At 30.3% G+C, this 14770-nt stretch overlaps 2 long non-coding RNA genes across 4 annotated transcripts; both read right to left on the bottom strand.

Moving 5' to 3' along the window:
• Window positions 1-1643: 1643 nt before the first annotated feature.
• LOC139897338 (uncharacterized) lies at window positions 1644-3475 on the bottom strand. Of its 2 annotated transcripts, none has more exons than XR_011776528.1 (5): window positions 3380-3475; window positions 3076-3170; window positions 2536-2759; window positions 2336-2395; window positions 1644-1830 (listed from the first exon to the last, which is right to left on the bottom strand). It is a non-coding gene; the product is annotated as an uncharacterized lncRNA (long non-coding RNA). The 2 variants fall into 2 exon arrangements; XR_011776527.1 differs by having other exon boundaries at window positions 2591-2759.
• A 558-nt stretch (window positions 3476-4033) lies between these two features.
• Window positions 4034-5827, bottom strand: LOC139897337 (uncharacterized). Of its 2 annotated transcripts, XR_011776526.1 has the most exons (5): window positions 5697-5827; window positions 5397-5609; window positions 5011-5149; window positions 4341-4468; window positions 4034-4126 (listed from the first exon to the last, which is right to left on the bottom strand). It is a non-coding gene; the product is annotated as an uncharacterized lncRNA (long non-coding RNA). The 2 variants fall into 2 exon arrangements; XR_011776525.1 differs by having other exon boundaries at window positions 5397-5820.
• Window positions 5828-14770: the final 8943 nt, after the last annotated feature.

The following is a 14770-nucleotide window of genomic DNA, read 5'->3' as shown; positions in this document are numbered from 1 at the left end:
ACCAAGGGCAAGTTTCTTCATTCTGAGTATCATTAATTCCAATGTAGCACGTGCCCATATTTTATCACATATACCAACCAAGACTTGTAACAATTCTGAAATCCTCATCCTACTATAACATCTCTAAGACCTACATCATCTCCAAGACCTGTGTAGTAATTATTATACTAAGTGTCAAATTTTTAATAATATAGAACAGATCCAACAACAATCAAGTGAAACACCAATCAAGGAAATACATAAAACATACATCCAAAAATTAAAAGAACAAAAAATGTACACACTGAATCAAACTTTCAATGCTATAAATAATAATCAAGAATTCCAAAAATGGGGAAAAGGTAAAAGAAAGATATACCTTTCATGATGTAACAATGCAATTTGCTAATAATAGCCTGAAACAACCGGTAACGGGTTATCAAAAACCTAACAATCAAAGATACCAACATATTGAAGCCCCAACATAAATTAAGGTTGGCGGCAACCACAAAGGTACTGGTAATGATAACGTCAATGGCAACATAAGCACCCTATAATCCGAACCACCAAATAAGGGCATCCACAGTAACCTAATCGAAAGCATCAAACAAAACTCAAACATTTACTAATCACCTCTCCAATAACACCCGCACAGCAAACACTTGGTATTGGACACAAAAATATGAGCATTTTTTTCATCCTAAAATGCAATATAAATTATTATCTGGGATTGGGTTTAGGGTCAAAAGGATCATGGATCCATTAAAGAACACAAACCTGACATTGTGTCCAATAAAAAATAATCATGAGAGAAAGTTTACCTCCTAAATTTGCTATGACAACTAATTTACATAGTAAGAAACTTTCATTTATCTATTTTACAAATAAGACAATTTTCAACCCATCTAACATAAATAATTGAGAATTTAACTTAAAGATTTTGTTGTGTGTATTTGCAAGTGACTGCAATTGTGTTATGTATATGTCAGTTTTCAATTTTATTTTGAGAGTGCAGTATGACCATATCAAACTGCCCAGTTCTTGACTTTTGTTTTTACACAGTTTAACTGCAACTAAATTTAAGGCAAAAGATTACATTTTTAAAATAGGTCATATTTGAATGCCACCAGCCCATCAGTTTTAGACCAATGTGAGCCATTTGAGGTAAAAGATCAAATTTTAGCCCTTTATAACCTTAATATGACTTTTATACCATTATACCCATTTAAACTTACCATGATTTTTTTTTTTGCAAAGCCCTGCGTTACTATGTCTTTCACTCTTTTGAAACCCATTATGACTATCAAAACACATTATAACCCATTATAACCTTACTATGACTTTTATAACCCATTATGACTTTTAAAACCGATTATAACTATGTTGACCCATGTTGACTTTTAAAAACTATTATAACCTTAATATGACTTTTATAACACATTGTGACTTTTAAAACACATTTTAACTCATTATAATTTAATGACTTTTTATACACATGTTTGACTTTTGTCTAAAACGGCAGTTTGACTTTTTTTACACAGATGTTACACATGTTCACAATAACACATTTTTTTTTTAAATAATTCCATATTTCATACAGTAGCAAAAGTTTGACATTTTTATATAAACTGAATTCATACCAAATGAACAAATAGCAGCAGTTCAAAAGTTGATGACGGGTTTGAACAAATTGCAGCAGCAGATTATAAAAATCCGATAAAATCCCATTAAAACTCCAAGTACTATACACATTTAAAATCAAATTGCAATCAAAACAATAGTCAGACCTGAATTCGTCCAAGACCAAATGTAAAAATCGGAACCTTTCCTCCATTGACAACATTTATCAACCTGAAACGATAAAATATAAAATTTAATACAGTTGATAAACATCATCAGTGTTTTTAAACATGATTTAATGTTGGTGATACTATCATCTAAAGCTTTGAGAAGTTTCCACGATATGGTAAATCTAATACACACCAAAAGTTTTATAATTAAATATCAATCAAAAGTAGTAGCAGTTACAGTATATTTTGGAAGGTCACAAATATACAAACCCAACTTAAACAATAATCATTTTGACTTTTTATGTCAAACAGGCTAACACCTTATCTTAAAAAATAATGTGCATTTCTAAGTATTCTACACATTTTTTACAATTAACATTAATAAAATCCATAGGAAGTACTAAAAAATCAAATAATGTTGGTTTAACATTAAGTTATGAAATAGCAAGTACACAATCCATAACCCTATTTACCATTTACCTTTACCATACATGTTATAAAAAACTTAATTCTAAAGCATTCTTTTTAATTGGTTTTAGTAACACCTGACAATGAGAAAGAATTACCTTGAACCTTCAAACCAATATGATCTTAGACATTATTCTCATTTTCCTCTTCGAATGCAACTGTTGTCAACAAAACCAAATATAACAATAAAAATAAATAATCAGAATAGCTACAGAGTATAAATGAGATTTAGCAAGTTCCGCAAAATGAATATAAATCATATATTTATTTTATTATCGCCCAAATCCATCAACACAACCTTGTCTTAATCCAACTCCAGATTCCAAACCCTTAACGGTGAAAAGTGAAAGCACCTCGACGCAAGGCCATGTGCAGTCGCAATGTGGCATAACCGATCCCAGAATTAGCTCCAGTTATTATGCAATTCTTTAGATCTATTCACATATCTTCTGGATGAAATTACTTTGAGTGGTATATGTGAATTGAAACAAATTTACGTCCACAATCATCAAATCAAAATTCCTAATTTTCAAACAATAAAATGTCAGAAACACAAAGATAAAAACAACGATTAATATGTAAGTAAAATGCATCATCAAATACATTAGTTGAAGAACCATATTTCAGAAAACATAAATTACTTTAAAACAATCCAACTAAAAAACATTAAATCACTTGAAAATAACAACAAAAGTGAACACTTAACAAATAAATTATAAAAATGTTAGCAAGATATTTCTTAAATGAAAGCGAACAAACTCGGGTGAAAGGAGAGACATTAAGGTAACAGACTCTAAAAATTCTACGATAACACCACAAAAGATTCGAGAGATCTAACCGTTGAGGCTCACAAAACTCGGGTGAAAGGAGACATTTAAGAATTCCACCTACATGAGCCTGTAGCTTGTGAAGTGGCACGAAGTTTGTCATGGTCTGTAACACATCATACAGTGATCAGAATGCTTTATAGACTATATATGGGTTAATAAACATGCCGAAATGGGTAACTTTTATTTGCGTCAAAATGATCAGGCCAGGTTTTATTAAATCGATTTAACAGATTACATAACAACTTGCAATCAGTTTGACCTACTTGATGGGTTACATTTATAGCAAAGTTTTTAAATTTGACCAAAACTGACCTGTTTTTATTAATGGGTTGAAAGTGCCACCTCTACATTTGACTAAAACGGGCACACAAATGATGATATACGTGTTCCATACAACAACCTCCAAACATAACATGTTCACAGCTCTGGCACCTGAATTAGTGAACAACATCACAACTTTAAATGTAGTAAACCCATAGCGTGCTATTATTATGAACAAAGTCAATAACATACATGTAGTAAACAGATACATATAAATTAGTTTGAACTTAGACCATAAAAGTAACAAATATATAAGTAATCAAACTACTATAGGCTCGAAGATGCACCAATATGAAACTAATAAAACAAATACAAATTCTACCTTCAATAAGCAACTATTTAGTTACTTTGTATAAAAATTCATTAGCAATCTTAACATCCATGTGGTTGTTTATAATCCACATTCCATAAGGTCAAGAATATGTATTTTATTCATCGGGTATACACCCTTAAGCAAAAAGAAAAAAAAAAGAAAAAAAAAAAAAGAAAGAAAAAGCTCGAGGAGTCACAAAGTTTGGCAAATACATATCAGATAGCACATAACCTGTAAATTTCTTACACATGCTAATATTTTAGTATACATCATTACATGAAGAAAAACATATTTAGATTAGAAAATAGTAATCACACATTCAAGTACCTTAAAATTAATCCACTGGAAGGTGATTTTAAAAATGAAAAGTTGTAATACGCAAATTGATTTTTCATTCCCCAATCCAATACATTCAAAAGTTTTACCTATACAACACACCAAAACATAGCCACACAAAGACATCGGTTACAACCATGCAACAATTAGTATGTGATACGGACCACGTACCAACATAAAAACAATAAAATTTAATATTAACACATTAAATCACCTCAAAAAACTATAAGCATTCGTCGAGCGAAACTCAAAAATCACCAGAACAAAATCACCCAATTAAAACATAAAGTTGAGCAAATTTACCTATTTGATTCCTACCGCGCACATAAATTCAGTTTCAGAGGGCGATGTTGCAGTGTTGTTAGAATGCACAAAGTCAGAAGGTAGGGCATCATGTACAACTGATGTTGGTAGAGGATCATTGCCCACAACTGTTGAATTTAATACAGTGTAGTATAATTATAGTAGATAACATAAGAAAGACGAAAACAGTGGACTAAAATAAAATGACATACAATATAATTAGTAGCTATAAATGACAGCATCACAAACATTAGGTAGCATCATAATAAGCACAAAGTACATGAGTTAAAGGTTATACTGTTGAACAATAGTATAACTAACCGATATACGATCAAAATAATAAATTCTACAGCACAACATAAAGGACTGATCAATTTACTTATGATAACAGACTGACCCGCCCATGTTATCACCTCCAGTGTTGCTACATTGGTCGTATGATGTCAACCACTTTATGCTACACATTTTAAAGGCTTAAAGAAACCTATCACAAAATGCAAATAACCATACTAAATATGTAAATTGAACACAAACCAGGTATATTTCTAAAAGAAACCCATATAAGCTATTAGTTTTTTTAAGCGTTGAAAATGAAAAATATTGTGAAAAAAATATGAAGACAGTAACATAATAATATGAAGTAGTTGTGAAAAAAACTTTTCCAAGTCACCTTCAACAAAGTCAAATGGGTACTTGGTCTCAGAGCCCGTGCCCTTCAGAATTCAGACCCAAAAACCCATTGAAAGCATTGGCATCATCAAAACCTTCGCCATACAAAGGAGCAAATTCAAGTTGTTTTCAATATGAACCTGCACATACAACATATATCGATATTATATATTTAATCAACATTAAAGTGAATACATACAACTTACTATCACTTGTAAACGGGTGATGTGACACATGTTTACATGAAGAGTAGCAATATGGACATTATAGACATAATAAACGTTTAAGTTGGATTCATACATGAGAACTTTTGATAATATTTATGCACATATTTCAAACATCTACCATATGGTCTATGCATATATTTGTAAACTGAATAGGTCATACCTCGGTTAAGAGCTCGGTATCAAAGGAATTAAGATCTAGTAACCAAGAGCTAAACTCACTGGGAGACACTTGCAGGTCACTATTAGTGTACTTCGTAAAGCTCGATGAATGTAAACACGCAGAAGGAGTAGTTGTGTCTGCAACACTCCTCTGTGAATCCCTGTTTAGTCTTGAACCTTCACCGACATTGTTATTTCCAAAAAGCCCAAATTCCTATTATCAAATTGAATCAAAAATATAAATACTTTATCTCGTATCAAGTAAATTAGTGAAAAATGATTGACTGAATAGTTAGGTTACCTGTAGTGGAGGTAAATTAGGGTTTGAAGAATGAAGATGATAAAGGCCAGCTGATTTGAGATAAATGAAAACTTATACTATAAATGAAAATTTATACCATCCATGTAGGTCAAGCGTTAACCATAAATGAAGAAAACGGTGTATGTCAACGATTTTTAATAAACACATAATACAAATACATATTACAGATAAATAGTGTTACAAAAGAGTACTATTACATTTTTTCTCACAAAGGGAGCACACAAGAAGACTCTCAGTTCCAATGCTCATAATGGATTTAAGCAACTAAGATTAAAAAAAATTGGATTTAACCTGGAAATCGAATTTTAATCGATCGACATGTTTTGGTTCCATCACTTGTCATAATTTTACAGAACATGAATATAGGAACCCTAGCTCTTTGATTTCATTTGTAATCAGTTGTAAGATCTTTAATACATCGGATTCGGAATCCGGAAATATAACAACATCCGATTAATATTGTTGTTTAACATCTTTGGTGTAGACCCAAATCTGGATCCCGAACTTGCGCTTGCTCTTCGTGTGTCGATGGAAGAGGAGAGAGCTAGGTTTTTTTTTATTGACCCCTAAAAACAATAAAAACGCCGTGCTATTGTTTTTGATTAAGGGTAGTTTGGTCAGCATCTTTTATAATTATATAACTAATCACGTGATTTAGAGTATTATCTTATTTGTATGGTTAAGATTGGTGGAGATAAACAATTTAGATGGCTATGATTGAAAGTTGATAGGATTTGTCATTTAATTATGTGTTTACTTTAAGTATAAAGAGAGATTATTATTATTATTATTGTTATTATTATTATTATTATTATTATTATTATTATTATTATTATTATTATTACTATTATTATTATTATTATTTTGATTGTTAAGGTTATAATTATTATTGTTACTATTATTATTATTATCATTATGATTAATCTTATAAGTATTATTAATGTATTTATTATTGTTATGGTTATCACTTAAGTATTATTATTGTAATTATCTTTAGCAATGTTAATAAAAGTAATATTATTTAGTATTATTGTTATTATCACTAAAATTAATATCATTATCATTACTAGCACTAGTATTATCACTAAATATTATTATTAGTATTATTATTATTAATATAAGTATTACTATTATTATTATTATTATTATGATTAAGGTTACGAATTGAGGTTATAGAAGCTTTAGTTATTAGTTTAGAAATTTAACATGAAGATTTTGATTATGATTAACATAAATATTGTTATTAATATTATCACGAGTAATGAAATTACTATAATAATTGTTATTATTAAGTATTATGTATTACTATAAAAATTATTATTTTCATTATCATTATTAATAAACTTTTCATTTTTTATTAAAAATTAATGTATTATCGTTGTTATAAGATGTATTATTAAAACTAACATTAATATTACTATTAATAGAATCATTAATATTATTATCACTATTATTATTTTAATCACTACTACTATTATTTTGGTATTATTATAAATACTATTTTAACAAACAAATGAAATATCTAATACATATAACGTAACAAAATTTATATTTTTATATATATATAAAAATGAACATATATTAATAACGAGATATATAAGTTACTAATATAAAAATTATATCAGTAATAATATATATATATATATATATATATATATATATATATATATATATATATATATATATATATATATATATATATATAATTGTTTGACTACAAGGATATGTATTAATATATATATAAATGATATAGGTTCGTGAATCCGAGGCCAACCTTGCATTGTTCAGTTCCGTCGTATGCATATTTTTACTACAAAATATCGTATTGTGAGTTTCATTTGATCCCCTTTTAAATGTTTTTGCAATATATATTTTTGAGACTGAGAATACATGCGCTGCTTTATAAATGTTTGACGAAATAGATACAAGTACTTAAAACTACATTCTATGGCTGGATTATTAAACCGAATATGCCCCTTTTTAGTCTGGTAATCTAAGAATTAGGGAACAGACACCCTAATTGACGCGAATCCTAAAGATAGATCTATTGGGCCCAACAAGCCCCATCCAAAGTACCGGATGCTTTAGTACTTCGAATTTATCATGTCCGAAGGTAGTCCCGGAATGATGGGGATATTCTATATGCATCTTGTTAAGGTCGGTTACCAGGTGTTCACCATATGAATGATTTTTATCTCTATGCAGTTTGTGAAATGCCTGATATGAGATTATGTTTATAAGAAATTGAAATATGAAATCTTGTGGTCTATTAAAATTGTAGAAATGATTGATTACGATAAACTAATGAACTCACCAACCTTTTGGTTGACACTTTAAAGCATGTTTATTCTCAGGTATGAAAGAAATCTTCCGCTGTGCATTTGCTCATTTTAGAGATATTACTTGGAGTCATTCATGACATATTTCAAAAGACGTTGCATTCGAGTCATTGAGTTCATCAAGAATATTATTAAGTCAATTATAGTTGGATATATTATGAAATGGTATGCATGCCGTCAATTCCGGTGAAATGAAAGTTTGTCAATTAAAAACGAAAGCAATGTTTGTAAGATGTATCATATAGAGGTCAAGTACCTCGCGATGTAACCAAATGTAATGTATTCGTCCAGATGGATTAGGACGGGTCACGACAATATATAACTTTGGTTTATGACCAAGTGGATTTGCAATAATTGGAATATGTTTTCTCAAGAGTAGCAGTGTTGAAGACTTAAAAGATGAGTTGATCGAGAAATTTGAGAAAATGAAGACTTGTGTAGTATATTCACTTAAGTCCCGTAAAAGTTCTTACATCACAAATTGTTTTGTTACAACCTTCCAAAATGTTTTAAGCTTAGTGTATTAGCTTAATTCATCGTATCTCTATGTTTTGTTTTAACAAAATCATAGTCCACAAGTAATATTACAAAATAATCACATATAACTATAACTATTATGAGATCAATTAGAATTTTCTAGTTGTTTATTGAATATATTTTACAATATAAACATCTTATAATACTATCATTTATACAATAAAAATTATTTTTATATTCCCGTAAATTCGCGAGTTATAGTTTAATTTTTAAATTGAAGAGGATTTCTTAAAAGGGAAAGTGGATTAATTCATGATGAATTGAAGATCTAAAAGAAGCTGAGTTTGAACAAATCTAACTAGCAAAATTTTGGGATTGAAAGCATTGATGTTATGCAATAGAAAATAGAAAGCTGCTCTGTAAATAAGGTTGTGACCAAGTGCAAAAAAAAAGTAATTATGTAAGTTTGAACAATATGTTTTCACTCTGACAACCGTACGACCTTTTACTAAATCAAAACATTTTCCTTCCTAAACACTCTACTGTCATTTGAAATTCAAAAAGGCAAGAAGTAATAAATTACATTAGAGCACTCCCTATGGATAAGTTATAGGTAGTTACCCGCTAATTATCCGTCACCACCCATAACTAACCATAGGCAGCACTTAGTTACCCGCTTTAGTTATACGCATTCACCATGGATTTGGCGAGTGTTATATGCATGTGAGACCCTCAATGCTTTAAAATGTTTATACTTTGTGCTATATTTTTTGTACATTGTTGGTTATTGGTAATTATTATAGGGAGTGTTTAGTTATAGGATTTTATGGGTTAGTTATAGGATATAAGTGTTGATGTGGCGCTGATGTGGCAGTTAAGAGGATGAATAGTGTTAGTCACGATAGGGAGTGGCCTTATAAACTCATAAAGTTATACTCCTGAAGTTCTAAAATATACCTTTTGAATTTGAAAAGATCAGTTTTTAAAAGTGAATACTGAACGAGATAGAGTATTACTCTATACGTCTGTAAGTATGATATCACGCTTATAATTTGATTGGATGTACTCCCGCCAAAATAATGATAGATCTTTTCTTGGTTTTTTCTATACCTGGCAAACGGGTCAGGTTGGGTCGGTTTGGGTAACGGGTCAAAACGGTTTTGAATTGAATTGGTTCATGGGTCAAATTAGGTCTAGGGGTTGTAATGCGTCTTTTGTTACCTTAGTTCCTAAAAAGTCTGACCCGATTGGTTTAGGGGACTACCGACCCATTACTTTGATCGGAAGTTACTACAAGATCATCGCAAAGATTCTTTCTAATCATCTTCGGAAGGTAATCCCTCATCTTATTGGATTGGAACAAAGTGCGTTTCTAAAAGATAGATTCATCTTAGATGGCGTTTTAATCGTAAATGAAAGCATTGAGTTCTTAAAGCAAACAAAGAAAAAAAAATTTGTGTTCAAAGTAGATTTTGAAAAGGCTTTCGATTGCCTAAATTGGAATTTCTTGATGGAGGTTATGAAAAGTATGGGCTTCGGGATAAAGTGGAGAAAGTGGATTCTCTCGTGTCTTAAAACCGCCACCATTTCCGTACTTGTTAATGGATCACCCACCGACGAATTCTTGCCCGAAATGAAATGTCCCGTTCATATTGATTATAAACGTTCCATATTAATTGATTTCGTTGCGAGGTTTTGACCTCTATATGAGACGTTTTTCAAAGACTGCATTCATTTTTAAAACAACCATAACCTTTATTTTATCAATAAAGGTTTTAAAAGCATTACGTAGATTATCAAATAATGATAATCTAAAATATACTGTTTACACATGACCATTACATAATGGTTTACAATAGAAATATATTACATCGACATATGTTTCTTGAATGCAGTTTTTACACAATATCATACAAACATGGACTCCAAATCTTGTCCTTATTTTAGTATGCAACAGCGGAAGCTCTTAGTATTCACCTGAGAATAAACATGCTTTAAACGTCAACAAAAATGTTGATGAGTTATAGGTTTAACCTATATATATCAAATCGTAACAATAGACCACAAGATTTCATATTTCAATACACATCCCATACATAGAGATAAAAATCATTCATATGGTGAACACCTGGTAACCGACATTAACAAGATGCATATATAAGAATATCCCCATCATTCCGGGACACCCTTCGGATATGATATAAATTTCGAAGTACTAAAGCATCCGGTACTTTGGATGGGATTTGTTAGGCCCAATAGATCTATCTTTAGGATTCGTGTCAATTAGGGTGTCTGTTCCCTAATTCTTAGATTACCAGACTTAATAAAAAGGGGCATATTCGATTTCGATAATTCAACCATAGAATGTAGTTTCACGTACTTGTGTCTATTTTGTAAATCATTTATAAAACCTGCATGTATTCTCATCCCAAAAATATTAGATTTTATAAGTGGGACTATAACTCACTTTCACAGATATTTCCTTCCTCGGAAATAAGACTTGGCCACTGATCGATTCACGAATCTATACAAATATGTACATATATATCAAAGTATGATCAAAATATAATTACAACCATTTTTATTATGTTTTAAAGATTTAAGTGTATTAAGTCAGTTGTCCTCGTTAGTAACCTACAACTAGTTGTCCACAGTTAGATGTACAGAAATAAATCGATATATATTATCTTGAATCAATCCACGACCCAGTGTATACACGTCTCAGGCTAGATCACAACTCAAAGTATATATATTTTTGGAATCAACCTCAACCCTGTATAGCTAACTCCAACATTACTGCATATAGAGTGTCTATGGTTGTTCCAAATAATATATATACATGGGTCGATATGATATGTCAAAACATTTGCATACGTGTCTATAGTATCCCAAGATTACATAATATATTAGAATACATATATAATACAATATAAGTTAGCTAGGATATGATTTGTATAGATTTATTAAACATTTCCCGTAGCTAAAAAGATCAAAAATATCCAATCTTGTTTTACCCATAACTTCTTCATTTTAAATCCGTTTTGAGTGAATCAAATTGCTATGGTTTCATATTGAACTCTAATTTAAGAATCCAAATAGAAAATGTATAAGTTTATAGTCAGAAATTTAAGTTACATGTCAATTACTAAAGAGGTAGTCATTTCCGTCGAAAGAACGACATCTTGATGACCATTTTGAAAAACATACTTTCACTTTGAGTTTAACCAAGATTTTTGGATATAGTTTCATGTTCATATGAAAAATCATTTTTCCAGAAGAACAACTTTTAAATCAAAGTTTATCATAGTTTTTAATTATCCAAACCAAAACAGACCCCGGTTTCACTACGACGGCGTATATCCGATTTTATGGTGTTCATCGTGTTTCCAGGTTTTAAATCATTAAGTTAGCATATCATATAGATATAGAACATGTGTTTAGTTGATTTTAAAAGTCAAGTTAGAAGGATTAATTTTTATTTGCGAACAAGTTTAGAATTAACTAAACTATGTTCTAGTGATTACAAGTTTAAACCTTCGAATAAGATAGCTTTATATGTATAAATCGAATGATGTTATGAACATCATTACTACCTCAAATTTTCTGAATAAAACTACTGGAAATGAGAAAAATGGATCTAGGTTCAAAGGATCCTTGGATGGCTTGAAAGTTCTTGAAGCAGAATCATGACACGAAAACAGTTCAAGTAAGATTTTCACTCGAAATAAGATTGTTATAGTTGTAGAAATTGAATCAAAGTTTGAATATGAATATTACCTTGAATTAGAAAGATAACCTACTGTAAATAACAAAGGTTCCTTGATCTTAGATGATTACTTGGAATGGATTAGAAAAATTGGAAGTAGACTTGCAAACTTGGAAGTATTCTTGATTTTTATGAAACTATACTTATGGAATTTATGAAGAACACTTAGAACTTGAAGATGGAACTTGAGAGAGATCAATTAGATGAAGAAAATTGAAGAATGAAAGTGTTTGTAGGTGTTTTTGGTCGTTGGTATATGGATTAGATATAAAGGATATGTAATTTTGTTTTCATGTAAATAAGTCATGAATGATTACTAATATTTTTGTAATTTTATGAGATATTTCATGCTAGTTGCCAAATTATGGTTCCCACATGTGTTATGTGACTCACATGGGCTGTTAAGAGCTGATCATTGGAGTGTATATACCAATAGTACATACATCTAAAAGTTGTGTATTGTACGAGTACGAATACGGGTGCATACGAGTAGAATTGTTGATGAAACTGAACGAGGATGTAATTGTAAGCATTTTTGTTAAGTAGAAGTACTTTGATATGTGTCTTGAAGTCTTTCAAAAGTGTAAAAATACATATCAAAACACAACATGTATATACATTCTAATGGAGTCGTTAAGTCTTCGTTAGTCGTTACATGTAAGTGTTGTTTTTAAACCTTGAAGTTAACGATCTCAATTAATATTGTTAACCTAATGTTTATTATATCAAATGAGATGTTAAATTATTATATTATCATGATATTATGATGTATGAATATCTCTTAATATGATATATACATTAAAATATCATTACAACGATAATCGTTACATATAAGTCTCGTTTCGTAATTCTTGAGTTAGTAGTCTTGTTTTTACATATGTAGTTCATTGTTAACACACTTAATGACATATTTAAATATCATTTTATCATGTTAAATATAGTGTATCAATATCTTAATATGATACATATATATTTAGTAGACGTTATCATAACGATAATCGTTATATATATCATTTCGAGTTTCTTAACTTAGTAATCTGATTTCTTATGTATATCACACATTGTTAATATACTTAGTGAGATACTTACTCATCATAATCTCATGTCAACCATATATATATATATATATATATATATATATATATATATATATATATATATATATATATATATATATATATATATATATATATACCCCAACATGTAGTTTTTACAATTTTGTAACGTTCGTGAATCGCCGGTCAACTTGGGTGATCAATTGTCTATATGAAACTTATTTTATTTAATCAAGTCTTCACAAGTTTGATTGCTTAACACATTGGATCATTTAAATATCAATCTCAATTAATATATATAAACATGGAAAAGTTTGGGTCACTACAGTACCTACCCGTTAAATAAATTTCATCCCGAAATTTTAAGCTGTTGAAGGTGTTGACGAATCTTCTGGAAATAGATGCGAGTATTTCTTCTTCATCTGATCTTCATGCTCCCAGGTGAATTCGGGTCCTCTACGAGCATTCCATCGAACCTTAACAATCGGTATCTTGTTTTGCTTAAGTCTCTTAACCTCACGATCCATTATTTCGACGGGTTCTTCAATGAATTGAAGTTTTTCATTGTTTGGATTTCGTCCAATGGAATAGTGAGATCTTCTTTAGCAAAACATTTCTTCAAATTCGAGACGTGGAAAGTGTTATGTACAGCCGCGAGTTATTGAGGTAGCTCCAGTTGGTAAGCTACTGGTCCGACACGATCTATAATCTTGAATGGTCCAATGTACCTTGGATTTAGTTTCCCCCGTTTACCAAATCGAACAACGCCTTTGATAATGCTAAAAACGAACATATATTTCATAGCATTATTCCTCAAGAAAGACAAGCTTTTAGTTGCAATTGTTCTATTTACAAGAGATATTCGTTTAAATATTAAAAGTGAAGACAAAAGGCAGATTCGACAAATTGTAGACAAAAAGGTCCAAAGAGCTATAAAGTACAAGATACAACTAAAAAGGTTCAAAATATTGATGAGGAACGTCTCAAAATGACAAGAGTACAAGTTGCGGAACGCAAAGTACGCGATTTAAAATAATACGCGAGGACGTCCGAAAATCCGGAACCGGGACCTGAGCCAAGAAGAAACGCCCGACGCAACGGACCAAAAATATCTAGTCTACTATGCACAAGAATATAATATAATATATATATAATTATATATAATTATATATTATATATATTATTATTATTATATTACGTCGGCAAGAAGAAAACAAAAGTAGTTGGCTGAATCCAGGGTGGCCATGCGACTCGCATGGCCAGAGGCACAAAACCATGCGAGTCGCATGGTGTGAGATTGCTGGTCAGGTCCTATAAAAAGCCAGTTTTGTGCCGAGTTTTAAACATCCTTTTTCTCTTCCTCTTCAACGTAAATATATTTATATTTATAATTTATATTTTAATTTTAATTATAAT

This window comes from Rutidosis leptorrhynchoides, chromosome 3, assembly GCF_046630445.1.
Source record: "Rutidosis leptorrhynchoides isolate AG116_Rl617_1_P2 chromosome 3, CSIRO_AGI_Rlap_v1, whole genome shotgun sequence".
Classification (NCBI taxonomy): domain Eukaryota; kingdom Viridiplantae; phylum Streptophyta; class Magnoliopsida; order Asterales; family Asteraceae; genus Rutidosis; species Rutidosis leptorrhynchoides.
Note: the sequence above shows the minus strand (reverse complement) of the source record. Positions and strands in the feature narration are given on the sequence as shown.